This window comes from Vidua macroura, chromosome 5 (genome assembly GCF_024509145.1).
Source record: "Vidua macroura isolate BioBank_ID:100142 chromosome 5, ASM2450914v1, whole genome shotgun sequence".
Taxonomy (NCBI): Eukaryota; Metazoa; Chordata; class Aves; order Passeriformes; family Viduidae; genus Vidua; species Vidua macroura.
In genome coordinates this window covers 5,228,179-5,237,685 of record NC_071575.1, presented here as the reverse complement: position 1 = coordinate 5,237,685, position 9,507 = coordinate 5,228,179, and positions in this window count along the sequence as shown.

The following is a 9,507-nucleotide window of genomic DNA, read 5'->3' as shown; positions in this document are numbered from 1 at the left end:
CCATGACCAGCAAGTGGTATGTTCAAAAAGAGCAAGAGGTGATATTCCAGAAAATGTGCAGCTATGGAGCAAGACTCCCCACTGCAGGACATGCTGGATGCCGAGTTTATATGACTTTAGAAGATGAAATTAAGGGGATAAATAATGAAAGGAAATTCCACCAGAATCTACTACTGCAATTCTGCAAAACCTTGAGCTGGAAGTTGTTGGAGGTTGAGGGACTCTTCCAAGGAAATAACACTCTCTACTTTTTATCATCTCCCCTCAGCATCTGCCCTCAGTCAGCACAGACGACAGGACTGGCATGGGGTTTGCTCTCACCCACTTCTCAGCCCATTTTACAGAGACAAATTTAATCCTCACCAGGGGTCCTGAGGGTGATCAGTGCTACAATCTCCCAGAGAAGTCTGTTGACAAAAACATTCATAGATGCAAACATTGGAAAACAAACAAACAAACAAACAAACAAAAAAAAAAAAAAAAAGAGTATATCAGGAAACAAATCAATGCTGCTAAGAAATGTCAGCTCTAGCAGTTAAAGCTGACCTTGCTTGAGTTTCTTACTAGACTTGGCAGTCTACTCTCATAAAGAAACAGTACTCATTTGTCCCATGGGATGTTTGGGGGACTCATTAACCAGCATTTCTAAAGTGTACTGGATAGAGATGGTCTCCTAAGTCCAGGCTCAATGGCAGTATCACTCCTGCTTACTACAGTAAGGCACTCCTTACTACTCACATCTCATGATTACAGCAGGTGGATTTTGTTCCCCACAGAATTCATCACTGAAGTTAGAAAAAGTCTATCAACTGTGAAGGGAATGGCTGAACAAGGAAATAACTGTAATTCCTTCTGATAAGTCAGTGGAGGAGCCAGAAATCCCCATGCTGTGGGACAAATCTGTTACCAAACTCCCTGAGCTGTGGAGCCCGCACCAAGCCTCACCCTCACTCCTCTAGCCCCAGGATGGTTGCAGTAAGCCCAGCAGTAAGTGGCAGCATGAAAATGGTTTCTGGGGAGAAGAGACCATTTCACATAGCCCATGAGGCAGATGCCAGAAGAGACCATTGCAGGACACTCAGAGCAAAGGCTTTGGTTGACAGATCCCATTTCTGTCCTACACCTTGTGATAGCACTGTCACACCAGCTCCTGGCTCCTCACTAAGGCATGAAGAAAAAGATTATACAGAACATGTAGGAGGAAAGTAAAATAAAGAAAATTTATAAATCAAAATAGAAGAAATAGCACCAAAACCCTTGGGAAGAACCCAGAGCTGGGCTAAGCCAGGGTAACAAGCTATGCCTGGAGATATAACAAATTGGACTCAGCAGAAGCCATTTTGAATCACCTCTTTTTTCTTCTGTAGACAAAAATCAGAAGGTAAGCTGCTGTCTTTAAAAAGTATTTATATATCCTACTCTCCCCGTGCTCTTTTCCCTGTTCCTGTTGCCACAGTTCTGAGGTGACAGTGCAGCTAGATGGTCACACCTCATATTTCCTAGACTTGGGGTAAGATGATAAAGGAGCAGCAGACCACACTGGCAATTTCTTCTTGTCTGAAAAGTGAGGTCCTTCATCTCCAGCTCAGAAAGAGTAAGCTACATTTATAGAGGCTTCTTCACAGTCAAGAAATAGAAAAACAGGCAAGAGGATCCCACTGAGCATCCATCCCACCTACTGTCCTGTCTCTCTGCAGTGATGGATGATTAGGACAGAAGGACTTGTGCATGTCCCACAGCCCAGCTGTGCCATGTCCTTCCCCAGACACATAGCCCTGACCAGCAAAAACACAGGCATCAGCCACCCCAGGCCAAGCGTTTGATTCCTGTGTTGCTCACATGCTGAACAAGTGGTCCCAGTGGGATAAAATGTTAGCCCCTCCACTTATTCCCATGGGTCTCCTCCAGCACAAAGCTTTGTCCTGTGCTGACAGCACAGAGAGAGCAGAGTCAGTTCAGCAGCTCTCTGTCATGTCAGATTATTTGTTCTGAAAAGCACACGGTGCTTTGGGCACAGCAAAATGCCTGAAGGACTCAAAATGATAATCAATAAGAGCAGAGCTACAAGATGGAGGTGGCTCTGCTTTGCAAGGACTTGAAAACAAGGTCAAAGCTTCAACATGACACTATAGCAGGTTTCTCATTCAACTTCTTCCAAATGCACCATATTCTGAAGCCAGAACTTTCCAAGCAATCTGTGAAAGCTAATGCCATAAATTCCTGGCAGTAAAGGAGTGACCTGTGGTTCACCAAGTTGTATAGAAGGCCTGGTCTTCTGCTGCTCAAGTCAATAAAAACATTTGCCTTGTCCCCAGTGGATGCAGAGCCAGGCTGAAATGTATTTTGGCAAACAGACTACCTTTTTTTTGAGGGATTTCACTTCAAATAAGAAAATAGCACTGAGAAAGTATTGCTGCCACTTGAAACTCTGCCTCCTGAAACACTGTTGCTAACAACAGTGACCTTTTTACTTTCCCCTGCTTCAGCGTCAAATATTAACAATCTCCTCAAATTTGACAGAAACCAAAAATTTCAAGGGCATAAAATTGCCCAAAATGAAACAGCAAAATGACCTATGGAAACGTATGTAAGAAATACTTTCACACACCTCCTCACCTCTTATTTGTCAGTGATTTAACAGCCACCCAAATTACTTCTGACCCATGCAGGTAGAGCCACAATTAGTTTAATTACACAGTGCAGGCTGTTGTTTAGTCAATTAGACTTTTCCTTCCATCCACACCATTTTAATGACAGCCAAGTAGCCCCAGGGCTCGTGGGTCTTGTTCAGAGCCGTGACCGGCCGATCAGGGCACAGGACTCAGCCAATTTTCTGCTCGCTGCAGCAGCAGCACATGCTGGAGCTTTCTGCATCCGTGAAAGCTGGAGGGTCTGGGGAAAAGCTCCCTGTGGGAGCCTGAGGATTCTGGCAGAGTGCTGGCCCCACATGGAGCCCACTCAGGGCTGGAGCATCACTGTCCTGTCCAGCTGGGTCAGGCAGACAGGGTTCATGTTTCACAGCCCTCCCTGCATGCTGCCCAAAAGGTGCCACTGCAGTCACCTAACATTTCATGTCCTTTCCCCTGAAGACAGGTGATTGCTTGGTTGGAGAAGTCAGCACTCACAGAGGATGTGAGAAAAAAGTAAATTACATCTCCTAGGTGATGGAGCTTCTGAGTGGCCTGCAGTTCCACCCCCTTTTCCATCCTCTTGCATAAGATGTGGGTTGCTGATAGCTGGGTCTGACCTGCAGCTGCTGTCCAATGTGCATCCTCCACCAGCAGCCCACATCACTCTTAATAATGTGGCAGGTGAGGCTGGCACAACACCACAACCTTATCCAGATGAGAAGAAGGGGCAATCGGGGCATGAGCCACATTTCATACACCATCAGATAAATGGGACTTTCACATGAAGCAAGGACACATCTTTCAACCCCCAGCTATGATCCCAGGAGGGCTATGTGAGTACCTCACAGCCCTGAAAAAGTTTTTGGAGCTGCTGGGACTGGCTGCATCCTGCAATGCCATCGCTTTGCCATGGGGCACCTTCATTTTTGTGTTATACATGCAGGAGGAATGAGGACAACTACTGCAACAACCTAACTGTCTTCAGATGCCCACTTGAATTTCCTCTGGCTCCTCACCCCATGGGGGAAGGCAGGGTCAGATCCTGCTTCTGGCCACAGGCTGTGCTTCACTCACCACTTCTGCCATCACCTTAACATTGTCCCTAAGGAAAGCAGGGGCTTGTGCCTTTTTCGGAAAATGCAAATGATGCAGCCTCTGAACCATTTTAATGCTCTCACTTAAAACTCATCCTGGTCCCTGAGAAGCTTCCTCAGGAAGCAGAGAGATGGCAGGACTCTTTTTTGGCCCTAGCAGACTGTCCTGACCCAATGTGAGCCACCACAGCACCATGAGGATCAAGGCCAAGCCACATCCCACTCCCTCATGGCAGCATCTGAGCAGATTGCACATTTCCAGACTGGGAGGCATCCCTGTCTCCATCCTCCTCAGTGAAAGTACAGCATTAAAAAGATTAAAGGCCTATTTCTGCTTATTTTAAATGTGTTGATTAAATTTAAAAGTGTTTTTTCTTTTCTTGTACAGTGCAACCTGTTACGCTGGGATGCCAGTTTCATGATGTTGGTAGTTTTTGATGTGTTATTCTTTTGCCCTGCCTGAAGAAACATGGACATTTTTAGCCCAGCTAAACATTTTATTCTGCAAAGACCCATCTGTCTGATCCCAACACCAGTTATTTTTGAGTTCACTAGTGAGTTTCACCTGTGCATGAAAAAAGAGCACAGCTCTCACAGAAGTTCCTCAAGAAGTAGGGAATGGAGGGTTAGAAGAGCTGCAGGTTAGTGCTCCTCCAGAAGAAGAGTGGTGGGGTGACCTGCTTTGTTCCTTGGTAAGGCATAGTCCCACTCCAGGGAGGCTGATGGAAAAAACCTTCCCAGAGCCTTCAATGAGAACATCAGTGGGGCAGAAGTGCCTAGAATGGACACAGAGAGGGCAGTTTCAGATGGAATTTCTCACTTGCTTCATACCTCCTGTGCCTGTTTGTGACAGCCCAGAGCAGCATCCAGGCACTGCCACCAGGATGTGGACAGGCATCCACATTGGTCCCTTCTCTCTTTTCTCCAGAGAGGCTGCACTGTCACAGCTCAGTCAATGCAGCCTGTGTTCACTGGCTACTACCTCACCAAAACTCTGCCTCTGAACCAAGATTTTAGCTTAAATCCTGATCTGAAGCAACATCCTGAGTGAGACTTTGGCATTCCCGGGGTAAACCGACCTGTCTTACAGGGACTCATCAGTGCTGTGCAAAAGCCATGGCTGTGCAGTGCATGAGGGGGAAGAAATCATAACTTCATACACATAAAGCTGGATTTGATGCAGCTCTAGAGATATTGCAAGTGATGTCAGTGGTTATTTGCTGTATTTGTCTTAGTATGCTTTGGGTTGGTTGTTTGGTTTTGTTTTTTTGTTTTTGTTTTTTTTTGTTGTTGTTTTTTTTTTTTTTTGGTGTTTCTTTTTTGTTTGGTTGGTTTGGTTTTGGGGGGTTTCGTTTGTTCATTGTTTGGGGTTTTTTTCTTTGTTTGGGTTGTATTTAGTTTTTTGCTCCTTTTTTTAAATGCAGTCATAGAACTACGCAGAATGGGCAAAATTGGTGTTGCAAAGAAAAGTAATGGCATGCACTTGAAAAAGTCACCCTGGACTTCATTGCCACAATTTAATAAAGATAAAATTGAATAAGGAAAAGAATTGTGCAGGAAAGATCAGAAACAAGCATGAGAATGATCCAGGGTCTGCTCTAAGCTGCCAGGGAGCAATGCTTCTTACCTTGTGTGACAGAAGAGTAAAGGACTGGCTGTTCCTGGGGCTGAGAAGCTCAGATTGGGAAATGACCCATCCACAGGGCACAGACAAGTTCAGGCTGCTCCACACTGACCAGCATCTGCTGGCCTTGGAGTAAGACGAGCAGGTGAAAACCCTGCACTGCCTCAACAAATTTCTGCTACTGCATTCAGATGACAGCACAAGGAGGAAGGTAGATAGGAAAAGAATAAGAAAATCACAGTTCCCCCTGCTCCTTCTGGGCAGGGTCACAGCAGCTACCAAGCACCTCATTCAGAACATGGCACCTGCAAATGTACCTGTCATGACTCTGGCACAAGCATACAGCTCCAAAAAGACTAGAGCCTCACCATGGAGACCACAACATTGTTTTCCTGCTGCAGCATGGCCAAGCTGAAGAGAAAATCTGTGTTCATTCTCAGATGCCAAACTCTTTGTTCTTCTCATGAAACCAGAGAGATAATCATGCTCCAGAGCCCTCAGGCTGCCACAAGGCTCCCTTTGATCACATGCTTTTTTTGGGGAGTGGAAAATAGAGAACAGCAGAGCTAGCTGCCTCAGCAGGAACCTTGCAAGAGCATTGGTAGCCTCCAACCCCTTGGCTGAGGTTTTCCTCAAAACAGCCTGGAAAACATGCTCATTACCCAGAGCACCATCCCCTGCTCTCCAGGATCAACCTGCAACTAGCTGGGCATTATCTCTTCCAATTTAACATTCAGATCTTCTCCTAGCCTCGCTTCCTGTGCTAAGCTCCATAGAGCAGTGGAGAAAGAGCAGCTCTTCTGCCAGGACTTGTGATCAGGAGATAAAGAGGAGGAAGGAAAGGTTGTTGTCCCTGTTGCCTTGGCTGAAGACTCAAGTCACATCCCACACAGCCAGTCCATACCAGGATGCAGATCCTGGCCCTCCAGCACCAGGAACAGCCTTTACCACATGAGCATCTCCACAGGGGCCAGACACAACACCCACTTGCTCTATCCCCAGCAAACAGGACTCGGTGTCGTGGGGGTGTTCACCTGCAGTATAAGGACATTAGTTGCTTGTTCCTTGTGCTCATTAAGTTTCTTCATAAGAAAATGCATTTCCAGCTGCGTGTCTTCAACCTGATTTTTGTTATCCACACAACAAAATCCCAAACTGTTGCAGAGGTTCTCTTGGAGGGGAGAGAACCAAAATTAAATGTACTGGAGGTCTCTACCAGCTACTGGCAGAATCACAGCAAGGTCACCAGCAAACTGAGGAGACTTTGGTATCCAGACTGCAGCTCCAAGAAGCACTCATGGGAGACAGGGAGCAGGGAGAGGGTAGGAGGAGAGGGAGGAAGGGATGGGTGAGTTTGTCCAGGTCTCCAGTGCTGTGGAGACAAAGGAGAGATGGGGAGGGCTTCACTGAAGGAGTGAGTTACCTCCTCCAGAGTCAGAATCTCTTGCAGATAGACAGGAAGGAAGGGCACAGACATAGGTCCCGGAAACATCCCAGCAGCTATACAGGCAAGGAAGCTGAGCTCCACTGCCACAGACCATCAGAGCTTGCAGGACCTTTGTGAAGGGTCACAAAGAACCTAGAACACTGTGTGTCATGTTGATCCTTGGGGCTGAAACATGTAAGGCTGGGGAGGGCTATCCCAGCCCCAAGGAGGGGCGGCTAAGCCCATGTCTCTTATGTGCATATCACCTAACCCATTCCCAGAGTTCTACCCACTGGAGACCCTCCCCAGAGAAGCTTGCCTGAGGTTTTCACATAAGTGCTGATTCAGCATCTTTACTGAGCAATCATTTGCACTCACTACGTTTTTTTCCCAGCCCACAGGCACTGTGAGAAGCTTTCCAATATTAGGGACCCCAGTACCATTTTCAGGTCATGCTCTGGGACAGTCATCTCCCCTCTTGCTCTGCCTGGTAGTGCCAGCTCCCTGGATGGAAGCAGGGGGCTGCTCATGCAGCAGGGCAGGGAGCAGCACCCACAGGTCCTTCCCAGCCATCCCCACTGCAGCATGGGGGAGAGATGGTTCATGCCCCACCTCTCTACTGCAGCAGAAACAACTTCTTCAGCCCAGGATTTTGCTCAGTGAACAGGTTTTGGAGGTTGGTTGCTGTTAACACCAATGGGAATCTAGTTAGCTCTGCATGGGAGTGACAGATGGGAAAGTTGCTGCCTTCCCAGCAACTGGTGTCTTTCTTGACCAAGGGGACATTGCAATGAGAACTGACAGAAGAAATTTAGGCATTGTGGTGCAGCTGTAGGTAAAGCTGGGCAAAACCTGCTCCACTTCATACTGCTCCACTTGAGCACCAGGCAGGGCTGTCCTCATTTGCTCAGCCCTCCATCACCTTTTGGAAGACAGGAACAATCCTGCAACCTGCCTTGTCCTCAGGGTGCTGCGCCACTCAGCCCCACATCCAACCCCGTATGGATGGAGGAGAGCCCAGTACCTGCACCACTCTTTTCCAGGGATGCCAGTGCAGGCAGGTGGCTCTTTGCCACCACTGCTTCAACAGTCCCTTCTCTGCCCCCAGTGCTCACACCCCAAAATCAGACACTGCTGACCCAGTGGACTCACCTGCCTCTCGGTGCCAGCCGGTGGCGGGTCCCTGGGGCACGCAGAGCTGCTCACAGAGACACCAGCCCAGGGATGCCCATACAGACCTGCTCCCACACGCAGAGGGGAGCTGTGAGCCCCTCCTGCCACAGGGCCCTTCTCCCTCTGCCTCACCCCACACTGCTTCTCATTGCACTATTGACAAGTCCTTAATGAGCTTTGCGCTCATGTCCAGTCAAATCAACACCCTGCATGTCGCGGGTGTGGGGAGGGGGGGTCCCAGAGCCACTGGAAAATCACAGGCACTGAGAGAGAAGAGGCTCCAAGGTCATGGGCAGGAGGGAGGACAAAGCAAAAGGGCCTGATGCCAAAGAACAGGGGAGCCATCAAGCAAGTGGGTTGCAAGGGGTTAGTTGAACCCATATTGCACGGATGAATTGCATTACTGGCTATGGATCAGGCTTTTGGGATGGAGGGGCCATCTGCAGGAGAAGAGATACTTATCATCTGAAGTGGCAGGTACCAACCATCAGCCAAGGAAAAGAGCCATGTGTGAATAACCAGTTGCTTAGTGCATAAACCTTATCATTGGCTCTAAAACAGCTTGTGTGGAACCTTTCTTCTCTTTTCCTTTCTGGGGCCCAAGATAATTTCCATCCACTGGGATTAGAGACAAGTCTCTCTCAAAAGTACCATGGGGGAGCTGCTGATGCTGTGAGCATCACCTTGTATGAGGCAGCATTGACAGAGAGGCAGGGGAAGGAGCCCAAGTGAGCTAAAACATAATTCTCCCCAGAGATGACACCTTAGTACTTCACCAGCTCCTCTCTTTGTGTTAAAACAGAGGTAGGGATGCTTAAAATGACAAAAGTACTCAGGGTGACCTGACTCCCCTCCTGGTCCCACATGCAAACAAAGGCTGGCTTCACCCCATTTGTGACATTGTACCAGCCCCATGGAGGCTCAGGTGGGCTGAGGGCATCAAGGTAATACCACAGTTTTTATTCCTTGCTATCAAAACTCTCCTTCTTTAAAGGTCCCCCCTGCCCCCTTGGATCAGGCAATAACCCATCCAATAACCCAAAACCAATAAACCCAAAGCCCTTGCCTCATAGGGATGGGAGGGAAAACCTGCTGCCTTGTAGCTTTGCTGAGGTTGCTGCTTGTGCTGCCACCTACATCTGTGCTATTATCCTGCCAACAGGCTATGTTTAAAGATCACATTTCAGACTAAGTGGTCACTAGAGGAGCATGGAGGAGGCAGTAAGACCCCCATCAGGGTTTTTTGGCCCTTAAAGGAGAAAGACAGTTGTGCTAGGAAGGCTGGAGGGAGGGAAATTGGAGAAAGAAAACTATTTTTACTGGGTAAACCCAGGGGGCTTTGAGAGCTGAGTGGCTTTCCAGCACACATGCTGGAGGCATCCTGACAAAAAGGCATCCTCTCTGACCTGAAGCAAATGCAGTGAGTGGCAATCCCTTCTGGAAGAAAGCTATAGGTCTGACAGAGCACTTCCATCCCTCTCCTCCTCAGGGAGTCTGTGTCCCCCACACTACTCTGGGAGCTTGAGTACCTCTTATTTAGCAGCTTATGGAGTTAAAAGA